Source organism: Salmo trutta, chromosome 18, assembly GCF_901001165.1.
Source record: "Salmo trutta chromosome 18, fSalTru1.1, whole genome shotgun sequence".
Classification (NCBI taxonomy): domain Eukaryota; kingdom Metazoa; phylum Chordata; class Actinopteri; order Salmoniformes; family Salmonidae; genus Salmo; species Salmo trutta.
The window spans coordinates 21,018,364-21,032,147 of record NC_042974.1 but is presented as its reverse complement, the minus strand read 5'-3'; the positions used below and the strand labels follow the sequence as shown (position 1 = coordinate 21,032,147).

The 13,784-nt window shown below is 40.3% G+C and overlaps 1 long non-coding RNA gene across 1 annotated transcript; it reads left to right on the top strand.

Moving 5' to 3' along the window:
- The first annotated feature begins 7,448 nt into the window (after positions 1 to 7,448).
- On the top strand, positions 7,449 to 12,487 carry LOC115152634 (uncharacterized). Its single transcript, XR_003867542.1, has 2 exons — positions 7,449 to 7,481; positions 11,685 to 12,487. It is a non-coding gene; the product is annotated as an uncharacterized LOC115152634 (long non-coding RNA).
- The last annotated feature ends 1,297 nt before the right edge of the window (positions 12,488 to 13,784 follow it).

Below are 13,784 nucleotides of genomic sequence, written 5' to 3'. Positions count from 1 at the left end.
GCTGTTGGAACATAACTATGGATTATTTTGGACCAAAATAACATTTGTTATTGAAGTAGAAGTCCTGGGAGTGCATTCTGACGAAGAACAGGAAAGGTAATCAAACTTTTCTAATAGTAAATCTGATTTTGGTGAAGGCTAAACTTGCTGGGTGTCTAAATAGCTAGCCCTGTGATGCCGGGCTATCTACTGAGAATATTGTAAAATGTGCTTTCACCGAAAAGCTATTTTAAAATCGGACATATCGAGTGCATAGAGGAGTTCTGTGTCTATAATTCTTAAAATAATTATGTTTTTTGTGAACGTTTATCGTGAGTAATTTAGTAAATTCACCGGAGGTTTGCGGGGGGTATGCTAGTTCTGAACGTCACATGCTAATGTAAAAAAGCTGGTTTTTGATATAAATATGAACTTGATTGAACAAAACATGCATGCATTGTATAACATAATGTCCTAGGGTTGTCATCTGATGAAGATCAAAGGTTAGTGCTGCATTTAGCTGTGGTTTTGTTTTTTGTGACATTATATGCTAGCTTGAAAAATGGGTGTCTGATTATTTCTGGCTGGGTACTCTGCTGACATAATCTAATGTTTTGCTTTCGCTGTAAAGCCTTTTTGAAATCGGACAGTGTGGTTAGATTAACGAGAGTCTTGTATTTAAAATGCTGTAAAATAGTCATATATTTGAAAAATGGAAGTTTTCGGATTTTAGAGGAATTTGTATTTCGCGCCACGCCCATCATTGGATATTGGAGCAGGTGTTCCGCTAGCGGAACATCTAGATGTAAGAGGTTTTAACTATCCCAAAGCCTAGGACCAAGAGGCATGGAGAGGCAGCCTTTAGTAACTATGTCCCCAGCCTCTGGAATAGTCTGCCAGAGAATCTGAGCGGGGCCGAAACTGGATATTTTTAAAGAGATCTTAAAACACACCTTTTTAGCTTTGATATCCTTTGTTGTTCAGTTGTTATTTTCTTGTTTTTATCCTATTATGTTTGTGTAACGGCTGTCTTCATAAATGGACCAAGGCGCAGCAGGTATGTGAATACTCATCTTTAATTATCCAACAAAAGGAGTAAAGCATCCACAGGAAACAAAAAAACACGACAGCAGCAGCAACAGTTTGCAGGCTTGAAAACGCAGTGCAACACAACCACCCACAAATCCCAGTGACAAACATACTCCTACATATATGACTCCCAATCAGGAACAACGATCCCCAGCTGTTCCTGATCAGGAGTCACAAGACACACAGAACAATCAAACACACACAAGACTGCCACGTCCTGACCCCCAAACTTCTACAATCTGCTGGTCAGGACGTGACAGTTTGTTGTGTAGTAAATATTTCAGTTTTTATTTTCATTGTTTAATTCGTTTTTTCCTGTGAAGTACATTGTGTTGCATTCCATGTCTAAAATGTGCTGTATAAATAAAGCTTGATTTGAGAAGGGGACCGCCGAGAGCTAAAGCGTGTAGCGTGTAAAAATCGTCTGTCCTCGGTTGCAACACTCACTACCAATGTCACGTGTGCTCACTCTCCAGCCTCTAGGTCACCAGGCTGCTCGTTATGGCGCACAGCTGTCACCATCGTTACGCGCACCTGCGCGTCGTCAGACTCACCTGGACTCCATCACTTCCTTGATTACCTGCCCTATATATGTCACTCCCTTTGGTTCCTTCCCCAGGCGTCATTGTTTCTGTTTCTGTTTCATGTCTGTGCGTTGTTTGAGGTTCTTGTTTTTTATTACGGTGGTTCCTCCTTTAAAAGTTGCGTCATACTGCGGCACACCTTGCGTGCTGCCGCAGCATTCTGTGGCACGTCATTTAATTCTCAGCCATTTTCTCTGTTACTGCAAGTTATTGCTAGTTTGACCATCAGAGGGCATCTTTGAGAAGCATTTTATAGTATTCCGTATTGGCATTACCAGATAATTTAAGACCTTTTTTGTAATAACATAGTATATGGGATAAATTTTAAGAAATTTGGCTAAGTTAATTTGATTAATATTATGGTGTTTCTATTCAGAGAAAAACAAAACCCTCAGGGTTTCTGTTAGGATGGAATGGGAAAAATGGCGCTGTACAACGTGACGGTCGAGAGTAGGTTACAGGATCGGAGGATTATAAATTCTTTGCCTTCATTAGACAACTTTGTTCCAATATTTCTGTAAATCAGTGATATTTTTTTCCATAGTAATTTGTTATGGATCCATAACTAAATCAACATCTGCTTTTTGAAAGAGTATTATTACATTAATGAAATGTGTTTATTTGTTTATTAGGCTACTGTGCAGTCTGCAATACATACTGTAGTAAACATGGGAAAGTGCCTAATTCCTTACATAAGGGAGAGCAGGCCTAGTCTGTACTACAGAATGCAGGGCACGCGGGAGACCGGTGTTATTTCATAGTGGTGATGTCTTCACTATTATTCTACAATGTAGAAAATAGTAAAAATAAAGAAAAATCCTGGAATGAATAGGTGTGTCCAAACTTTTGACTGGTACTTGCTTAATTAATTTGATCAGTAATATTATGGTGTTTCTATTCCATGAAAACTGAAAAACCCTCTGGGCTTCTGTAAGAATGGAACGGGGAATATAGCGCTGTTCAACGTGACGGTAGGCAGTACAGTACTGAGCTTTTTAGCTAAAGAATCTGTGTCGTGCGGATGGGAGACTGAGGTTCAATCTCCTGACTGGGAGGAAGGAGTAGGCTGTCTTTGTTCTTAACTGATTCCATATGTGTTATTTCATAGTTGTGGTGTCTTTACTAATATAGAAAAATCCTGGAATGGTAGGTGTGTCCAAACTTTTGACTGGTACATGCTTAATTCATTTGAATAATATTATGGTGTTTCTATTCCATGAAAAACGAAACCCTCAGGGTTTCCATTAGGATGGAATGGAAAATATGACGCAGTACAACGTGATGGTCGGGACCAGGGTACAGGATTGGAGGATTCTAAATTGTTTGCCTTCATTAGACAACTTTGTTACAATATTTCTGTAAATCAGTGATATTTATTCCCATAGTAATTCGTTATGGATCCATAACTAAATCAACATCTGCATTTTGAAAGAGTATTTTTTGATTCATTATTTTATTAACCTCTCTTGGGTAGGGGGCAGTATTTTCACGGCCGGATGAAAAACGTACCCAAATTAAACGGCCTACTACTCGGGCCAAGGAACTAGAATATGCATATTATTAGTGGATTTGGATAGAAAACACTCTGAAGTTTCTAAAACTGTTTGAATGATGTCTGTGAGTATAACAGAACTCATATGGCAGGCAGAAACCTGAGAAAAATCCAACCAGGAAGTGGGAAATCTGGTTCTTGTAGTCTTTTAAAGTCATTGCCTATCTAACACACAGTGACTTAGGGTTCATTTTGCACTTCCTAAGGCTTCCACTAGATGTCAACAGTCTTTAGAACCTAGTTTCAGGCTTTTGCAGTGAACAGAGAGCGAACAAGAAGGCCGGGAAGTTGGTGACTCAGAAAATGACATGAGTTTTGTGGCGAGTGTCCACGTGATGAGGTATCTGTGTGGGCAAAATGCAAATCAATTTATAACATTTTTGACATGCATTTTTCTGGATTTTTTTGTTGTTATTCTGTCTCTCACTGTTCAAATGAACCTACCATTAAAATTATAGACTGATAATTTCTTTGTCAGTGGGCAAATGTACAAAATCAGCAGGGGATCAAATACTTTTTTCCCTCACTGTAGGTAGATGTGGAAAGATGGATACAAATGATTTGTTGCAAGTTCGGGGGGAGGGGCTAAACACCTAGCTCAGCTATTAGACAATTCTTGAATAGTCTATTGTTCAGCTAATAGCCCGTCCTGCTACGCTTGTGAAAAACTAATAATAACTTTTTCCCCTTTCCACATGTTAAAGATTCCAATCGATAAAGTGTTTTTAGCCAGAATTGGGCCAAACCCAAATTAATACATTTGGGCACTTCACGCTAGAATTTTGAGGGTTCGAAACTTGCTCCCTGCTTGATTCATCACATTACTATGCAGGTCTCAGAGAAAATAGCCTAGATAGTTACTCCCATCTCATTCCTCGCTCTCTTCCTTGCGTCATTCAGCACGCTTGTGGGTGTGCTGGCAGGATGTACTGTTTTTTATTCTGTATATATGAATTACAAAATCATGTTTTTGTCTTTTGCATAGTTACAATGTGTAATCATTGATGTCCCAGGAGCAGGAGTGGTAAACACTGTTGAAATGTATAATTGTAATACATACATTGAGACACAGCATTATTCACAGAATGGAGTTTGATACACCTGGTATTGGATATGACAGATAAAAAAACTAGCAAAATAGCTATTTTTGTAAATTAACTTTATGACAAAAAATATGCAAAATCGTTTGTCTCCACATTAACAAACATATTCCTCTCAATTGTAAATGTTTTGCTTGACTCATTATGACGTTATAACTACTTACATTTGCCTCCCCGCAATGTCTTGTCAGCCATCTTTGCTGAAGAAAGTCACCAGGGAGGGGTGGCTCGTGTCAAATTCATCATTGGAACCACTCGATATGATTGGTCAAATAAAAACCTTAGGACCCAAGTGCATAATGAGTGCTCTAACTCCCACTTGTGGTGGTCTGGAGCAATGAAGCCGTGACGCTGGGTACCTCTGTGTAAGTCCTGCAGTGTAAGCTCCCAACTTATTTTTTTTATTTTTTATTTTTTTTACCCCTTTTTCTCCCCAATTTCATGGTATCCAATTGGTCATAGTTACAGTCTTGTCTCATCGCTGTAACTCCCGTACGGACTCGGGAGAGGCGAAGGTCGAGAGCCATGCGTCCTCCGAAACACAACCCAACCTAGCCGCACTGCTTCTTGACACAACGCACATCCAACCCGGAAGCCAGCCGCACCAATGTGTAGGAGGAAACTCTGTACACCTGGCGAGCTGGTCAGCGTGCGCTGCGCCCGGCCCGCCACAGGAGTCGCTAGTGCGCGATGAGACAAGGTTATCCCTGCCGGCCAAACCCTCCCTAACCCGGACGAAGCTGGGACAATCGTGCGTCTCCCCATGGACCTCCCCGTCGTGGCCGGCTGCGACAGAGCCTGGGCTTGAACCCAGAATCTCTGGTGGCACAGCTAGCTCTGCAATGCACTGCGCCACCCAGGAGGCCAAGCTCGCAACTTTTAAAGGAGGAACCACTGTATGTTCTGTTTATTTTATTTAAACACTCACTCCCTGAACTTGCTTCCTGACTCTCAGCGCACATCGTTACAACCAAGTTCCAAACTGCCTCTGGAAGCAATGTCAGCACAGGAACTGTTCATCAGAAGCTTCATGAAATGGATTTCCATGACCGAGCAGCCAAACACAAGCCTAAGATCACCATGCGCAATGTCAAGTCTCAGCTAGAGTGGTGTAAAGCTCGCCGCCATTGGACTCTGGAGCAGTGGAAGCACGTTTTCTAGAGTGATGAATCCCGCTTCACCATCTGGCAGTCCGACGGACAAATCTGGGTTTGGCGGATGCCAGGAAAATGCTACCTGCCTGAATGCATAGTGCCAACTGTAAAGTTTGGTGGAGGAGTAATAATGGTCTTGGGCTGTTTTTCACGGTGTGGCCTATGCCCCTTAGTTCCAGTGAAGGGAAATCTTAACGCTACATAATACAATGACATTCTAGACGATTCTATGCTTCCAACTTTGTGGTAACAGTTTAGGGAAGAACCTTTCCTGTTTCAGGATGACAATGCACAAAGTGAGGTCCGTACAGAAAAGATTTGTCGAGATCGGTGTGGCAGAACTTGACTGGCATGCACAGAGGCCTGACCTTAACCTCATCAAACACCTGAAACCAAAAATGGTCAAAGACTCCAGTCACCCAAGTCATAGACTGTTCTCCCTGCTAACGCACAGCAGCAGTACCGGAGCTCCAACTCTACCTCCAAGAGGCTCATTAACAGCTTCTACCCCCAAGCCATAAGACTGCTGAACAATTAATCAAATAGCCACCTGGACCCCCCCCCCCCCCTCTGTTTTTACACTGTTGCTACTCGTTGTTTATTATCTATGCATAGTCACTTTACCCCATACCTACATCAGTGGAGACTCCTCAGAGGAGGAAGTGGAGGACCATCCTCCTCAGTGAAATTTCTTAAAAATATAAACAGTGAAACAATTTTTTTTTATCCTTTTCAGATACTAAATATATTCATATGTCACCAAATAATTGATTAAAACACTTTTTTGCAATGAAGGTCTATAGTAACCTCAACAGCACTCTCTGGGGTAGCACCATGGTGTAGCCGGAGGACAGCTAGCTTCTGTCCTCCTCTGGGTACATTGACTTCAATACAAAATCTAGGATGCTCGTAGGCCTCACCCCCTTCCATAGACCTACATGGTAATTATGACCACTTCCAGAGGACATCCTCCAGCCAATCAAAGCTTTTTCAGTATGAACTGACATAGGATCAGAGAATGAACCTAGTGTGTTGTATTGGGGTTGTGCTGCAGAGAATTATGGGGGGGTTCTATGTGTTGAGAAGCTTGGAGAGTTGGTGACGTTATTGGATAGAGATTGAAAAGTGGTAGTTGAGAATTTTTGGGATATTATTCAATTCAAATTAGTTTGTTCAAATTACAGGAGACGGGGGAGCTAGATTATGAATTGTTTTCTTGGTTTTAGAACTTTATTTTTGTGTCTAGTTAGTGAACTTTATTTAAATTTGCAGTAGCAAGTAGCGGTAGCTAGCTTGCTACCAGCTTGAGTGTGCACCTTTCGACGCCAACGCTACCACAAATTTTGATTACTTTTTGTTGAAAACCCCTTTCATTCTCTGGGGTACACGGAAAAGATGCAAATTAAAACCGAAGGTCGACCTCTGCCTGAGATCAGTTTCATGAAGAAGGATGAAAAGGTGAGGGCATTCAATACCAATTGGTATCAAAAGTATAGCTGGTTAACAGGGAGCCTTTCATCAAGCCGCCTGTATTGCTGGCCTTGCCTGTTTTTTGGAAAGCCTGAGCCTTGGGCGAATAAGGGGTACGGTGACCTGAAGAACATTGATCGTTCAGCAAAACAAAAGCAGGGAGCATATAAATTCCCTGATTTAATAATAAGTGATGACCACTCCACTCCACAACCATTGTCAACTCTCTCCAGACATGAACTGAAGCCAGATCTCATGTGCCTGCTCATCCACTGGCACATTGAATGTTTCCTCTCCAAGCACTGTGAGTACCCCTATCAGTTTTCTCTCATTACTGTATGTCGAGTCAATCACATACACAATCACATTATTACACATCAATGATTTTATTCCTTGCTTGGACTAACACATTCTTAGCTCTTTTGTCTAACTGTGTAGTGTGTTGTGTTATTGTTTTTTTGTATTCCTAGTCAAATCCTGTCCTGAAGCCTCTGAACACCTCAACTCATGCCTCATACATTCAATCACTGCTGTGACCTCTTCCCAAAACGGTGTAAGTAGCCCTTTCATTCCCATTCCACATAATATTGTACTATAAATGTCTTTATTAAATGCTTTAGGTTAAAATAATTACTCTTTGATGATTTTTGAAACATACTTTGATGTCTCTGTGCGTTCCACGCCTATACCGTGGGTCTCCAATCCTCCTCAATATTTTAAGTCACCAGCCTCCACTGACCTACATTACCAGTCAAAAGTTGACACATCTACTCATTCAAGGGTTTTTCTTTATTTTTACTATTTTCTACATTGTAGAATAATAGTGAAGACATCAACATATGGAATCATGTAGTAACCAAAAAAAGTGTTAACCTCTGTCCCACTGGCTTGCGTCCCACCTACTCAACAGCCAGTGTAATCCCGTGGCGCGATATTCAAATACCTTAGAAATGCTATTACTTCAATTTCTCAAACATATGACTGTTTTACACCATTTTAAAGACAAGACTCTCCTTTATCTAACCATACTGTCCGATTTCAAAAAGGCTTTACAACGAAAACAAAACATTAGATTGTCAGCAGAGTACCCAGCCAGAAATAATCAGACACCCATTTTTCAAGCTAGCATATAATGTCACATAAACCCAAACCACAGCTAAATGCAGCACTAACCTTTGATGATCTTCATCAGATGACAATCCTAAGACATTATGTTATACAATACATGCATGTTTTGTTCAATCAAGTTCATATTTATATCAAAAACCAGCTTTTTACATTAGCATGTGACTAGCATTCCCACCGAACACTTCCGGTGAATTTACTAAATTACTTACAAAAAACATAATTATTTTAAGAATTATAGATACAGAACTCCTTTATGCACTCGCTATGTCCGATTTTTAAAATAGCTTTTCAGTGAAAGCACATTTTGCAATATTATGAGTAGATAGCCCGGCCATCACAGGCTAGCTATTTTGACACCCACCAAGTGTGGTACTCACCAAACTCCGATTTACTATTAGAAAAGTTTGATTACCTTTGCTGTTCTTCGTCAGAATGCACTCCCAGGACTTCTACTTCAATAACAAATGTTGGTTTGGTTCAAAATAATCCATAGTTATATCCAAATAGCGGCGTTTTGTTCGTGCGTTCAAGACACTATCCGAAGGGTAAAGAAGGGTGACGGGCCCGACGCGTTTCGTGACAAAAAATGTCAAAATATTCCATTACCGTACTTCGAAGCATGTCAAACGCTGTTTAAAATCAATTTTTATGCTATTTTTCTCATAAAAAAGCGATAATATTCCGACCGGGAGTCGTTGTTTTCATTCAAAGAGAGAGAAAGTAAACATGGTGTCGGCTCGTGCACGCGCCTCCAGTCTCATTGTCCTCAGATCGACCACTTACAAAATGCGCTACTGTTTTTCAGCCATGGCCTGCAAAGCCACCATTCATCGTTCTGGCGCCTTCTGAGAGCCTATGGGAGCGTTAGAAAATGTCACGTCATGCCAGAGATCCCCTGTTTTGGTTAGAGATGATCAAGAAGGCCAAGAAAAAGTCAGAGCGCTTCCTGTTTGGAATCTTCTCAGGTTTTGGCCTGCCAAATGAGTTCTGTTATACTCACAGACACCATTCAAACAGTTTTTGAAACTTTAGGGTGTTTTCTATCCAAATCAAACAATTATATGCATATTCTATTAAATCCGGTAAGTTTTTTATCCGGTCGTGCAAATACTGCCCCCTATCCCCAACAGGTTAAACAAATCAAAATATATTTTATATTTGAGATTCTTCAAAGTTGCCACCCTTTGCGTTGATGACAGCTTTGCACACTCTTGGCATTCTCTCAACCAGCTCCATGAGGTAAGTCACCTGGAATGGATTTCCATTAACAGGTGTGCCTTGTTAAAAGTTAATTTGTGGAATTTCTTTCCTTTTTAATGTGTTTGAACCAATCAGTTGTGTTGTGACAAGGTAGGGGTGGTATACAGAAGATAGCCCTATTTGGTAAAAGCCCAAGTCCATATTATGCAAGAACAGCTGAAATATGCAAAGAGAAAGAATAGTCCATCATTACTTTACGATATGAAAGTCTGTCAATCCAGAAAATGTCAAGAACTTTTAAAGTTTCTTCAAGTGACCAATGGACATTAGACCAGTGGAAATCTGTCCTTTGGTCTGATGAGTCAAAATTTGAGATTTTTGGTTCCAACCGCCGTGTCTTTGTGAGACGCATAGTAGGTAAACGGATGATCTCCGCATGTGTGGTTCCCACCGTGAAGTATGGAGGAGGAGGTATGATGGCGTGGGGATGCTTTGCTGGTGACAATATCAGTGATTTATTTAGAATTCAAGGCACACTTACCCAGCATGGCTACCACAGCATTCTGCAGCGACATGCCATCCCATCTGGTTTGCACTTAGTCGGACTATCATTTGTTTTTCAACAGGACAATGACCCAAAACACACCTCCAGGCTATGTAATGGCTATTTGACCAAGAAGGAGAGTGATGGACTGCAGAGTGAAGGAAAAGCAGCCAACAAGTGATCAGCATACACTACCATTAACATTTTTGGGGTGACATAGAAATGTCCTTGTTTTTGAAAGAAAAACACATTTTGAGAGGTTGCTGGCTCCGGACTCAGGTCTCACGTTAGGAGTAGTGAAGGACAAGGTCGAAGTGAGCTCAATTTCTTCAGCCGGTTAGGGGGGTTGATGTCCATACTGTTTGGTCAAATTATCCCTTCCATGCATCTAGAATATCTCCATAATCTCGAAAGAGGACAGATCAGAACAACAGTTTAGTTCAGTTCATTTCTGATTCAGGAAATCCAGACAAGCATTGACTGTGTGACAAATTATTACTTTTACCAATTTTTCTTAATACAAAACTCTAAGACAAATGTCAAAAAGAATAACACATTCTGTTGATTTTTTCTCAAAATGGCTTATCACACTGTCGACCTCATTACAGTCACAGGGTCAGGAAGTTAGAGGAGGCCAGCATCCGGGAGTCGCCTCTTCACTGTTGACGTTGAGACTGTTTTTTACGGGTACTATTTAATGAAGCTGCCAGTTGAGGACTTGTGAGGCGTCTCTTTCTCAAACTAGACACTCTAATATACTTGTCCTCTTGCTCAGTTGTGCACCGGGGCCTCCCACTCCTCTTTCTGTTCTGATTAGAGCCAGTTTGCGCTGCTCTGTGAAGGGAGTAGTACACAGCGTTGCATGAGATCTTCCGTTTCTTGGCAATTTCTTGCATGGAATAGCCTTCATTTCTCAGAACAAGAATAGACTGACGAGTTTCATAACAAAGTTCTTTGTTTCTGGACATTTTGAGCCTGTAATCGAACCCACAAATGCTGATGCTCCAGATACTCAACTAGTCTAAAGAGGGCCAGTTTTATTGCTTCTTTAATCAGGACAACAATTTGTTTTCAGCTGTCAACAGTTTGTTGTCAGTATGTCAGCTGTGCTAACATAATTGCAAAAGGGTTTTCTTATGATCAATTAGCCTTTTAAAATGATAAACTAACAACGTGTCATTGGAATACAGGAGTGATGGTTGCTGATAATAGGCCTCTGTACCTATGGGCCTGTACGCCTATGTAGATATTCCATAAAACAAATGTGCTGTTTCCAGCTACAATAGTCATTTACAACATTAACAATGTCTACACTGTATTTCTGATCCATTTGATGTTATTTTAATGGACAATTTTTATTTTCTTTCAAAAACAAGGACATTTCTAAGTGACTCCTAACTTTTGAACGGTAGTGTATATGGGAACTCCTTCAAAGCTGTTGGAAATGCATTCCAGGTGAAGCTGGTTGAGAGAATGCCAAGAGTGTTCAAAGCTGTCATCAAGGAAAAGTGTGGCTATTTTGATTTGTTTAACACTTTTTGGTTACTACATGATTCCATATGTGTTATTTAATGTCTTCACTATTATTCTACAATGTAGAAAATAGTAAAAATAAAGAAAGGTTCTTTTTCCCTTGGTTGTAAACCTTTATGTTAAGCATCCACCATTTTGTTTACAGCTTTCAGATCTGCTATCATAAAATTTAGGCCAAGGGGAAGGGAAATGGAATGAATTGGAACCTAATGTGTGTGTGTGCGCGTGCGTGCGTGTGTTAGCAATACACTCTAAGGCTATGGACTGTTGAGCACACCTCCATGTCTGTGAGTGTGGCACTAAACCCGGTACCCATTTTACACTTACCCGAGTCTTGTTTCTTTTTTCTAGTGCTGCCACATTCCATCAACATGGCGGGAAGTATTCTCCTCACCAAAGAGCTCAACACTGGAAATTGACACAGTGTTGCAATTGCAACATCAACTACGCAATTACCTAACTACACTAACTAGCTTTTTTTATGTAGTGGTTGTTATTGCTGTAGCCTATACATTTTCATTTTTTCACAGCTGTCACTAATCCTGATGTGTGCCAGAAACATTGATTTTGTTGTAAAATTCTAATTGCTTGCATTTCATTTGAACACGTTTGTGTTTTTTGAGCAAATTGTTGTTATTATAGTGTATCTTTTTATATCTGGACGTGGTCCAATTTGTACAACTCAGAGCAGTTTGTCTCGTTGTCAAAATGTGGTATAAGAGCATTCATAACTTTTTTTATAATACCTCAAATTGTTACTTTACTTAAGGTGTCTGTGCACATGACATGGTTTTGACGCCTATGATGTCAATCAATGTAATAATGTGGTTGGTGACAGAGGTTGGAAAATTAAATAACACCCTGTTAAAATATTGTATGTAGAATGTAATAACATATGACAAAAGTTGTCATGCAGACTATGTAATTACAGTCGTTAATAACGGTTGATATTAGAGCATATGACAACAGGATGAACAGTCATCTATAACGCAAATGTTAACTAGTTTTATGACATCATATGGGGTTACTCATAACTAGTTATAACAACTTATGACAGCTTATGGCACGTGTTATGTGTTATGTAGCGGTTTTAAAGTAGTTATGAGTGCATGCATAAGGACACCTACAATAAAATATTACAGATTGTCCTTGTATGTCTGGAGCGTAAGAAACTAATTTCATATTAAGTGAATCTGTTTATCAGCATTAGCTTTGTGTTTCTGCTGCTATGATTAATGAACCTGCTGGATAGAAGTTATTCAAACGTATTAAAATGCAGCCCTTTCTTGCTGATCTCAAGACTGACCTCAAGTAGTCTGAATTCAGTCGACTAAAGGAAGGCGAGGGTGCTTGCAGGAGAATAACATCACAGTCTGAGAGAACACACGCACAGTCATGCACATACACACACTTTGTGACAACCTGTAATTAATGGATCACTCTGTTTTGTCAGGAAACTGGTGAGACCGAAAACTGAGAGACAACAAGGAATAGTAAACAAATTAGAAAGGGAGAGAGAGATTTAGTGGTGAGACAGACAAAAAGGCAAAAACCGAGAGAAAGTGAGGACAAGGTTGAGATAAAAATGTAATACCATACTCAATTCTCTCTCCTTCCCACCTTGTTCCCTATCAAATTATATTGTCTGTGGGATAACAGCAGGATGTAGATACAGGCATTGACAAACACATTAAGACTACTCAATACTCTGCCACTAAATCAGCAGCAGACAAATTATTTGTCAATGGTGGCATTTAGCAAGTTTAACATTCAGAATAATTCGTTTTTTGTTGGTTTGGAATTAAAAAACTAGCTGGGGGTTTGAGATTCAGATTGCGTCCCAAATAGCACCCTATTCCCTAAAGAATGCTTCACATTATATCAGAGTCCTATGATCAGAATCCATTTGGGATGCACCCTGAGAGTGTCTTGGTGAGTTTGAGCTGTTTCCCCTGTTTGACATTCTTTGTGAGTAGCTCCTGTTCAGCATTCAGTGGTCTGGAAAAGTTGTGTCCAGCAGCACTACAGCCCTCTGAGATTTAGATCATACACACGCACATACACAAATCTAAAGGCTCTGTTTTTAATCTCTTGAATGTCCGTGTTTACCTCACAAGAGTAAAAGTTCAGTTGCTAAAGTTAACAAACAAGCTTACAGCATAGTGACAATTCAGCACCACAAACGTGAACAGCAATGGAATTCGAGGGAAGTATAGCAACACAGGAGTGGACAGCAAACGTCTCAGACACAGCCACTCCCCACTATAAATGAATTCGCAATCAATATTTGAACTAACTCTCCAAACTGCTCCCGTCTCCTGTCTGTCAATCTATTACAGTGTCTTCAGAAAGTATTCACACCCCTTTGCTTTTTCCAAATTGTGTGTTACAGCCTGAATTTAAAATGGATTCAATTGAGATGTTGAGCACGGGAGCCTGACGGGCCGGCCG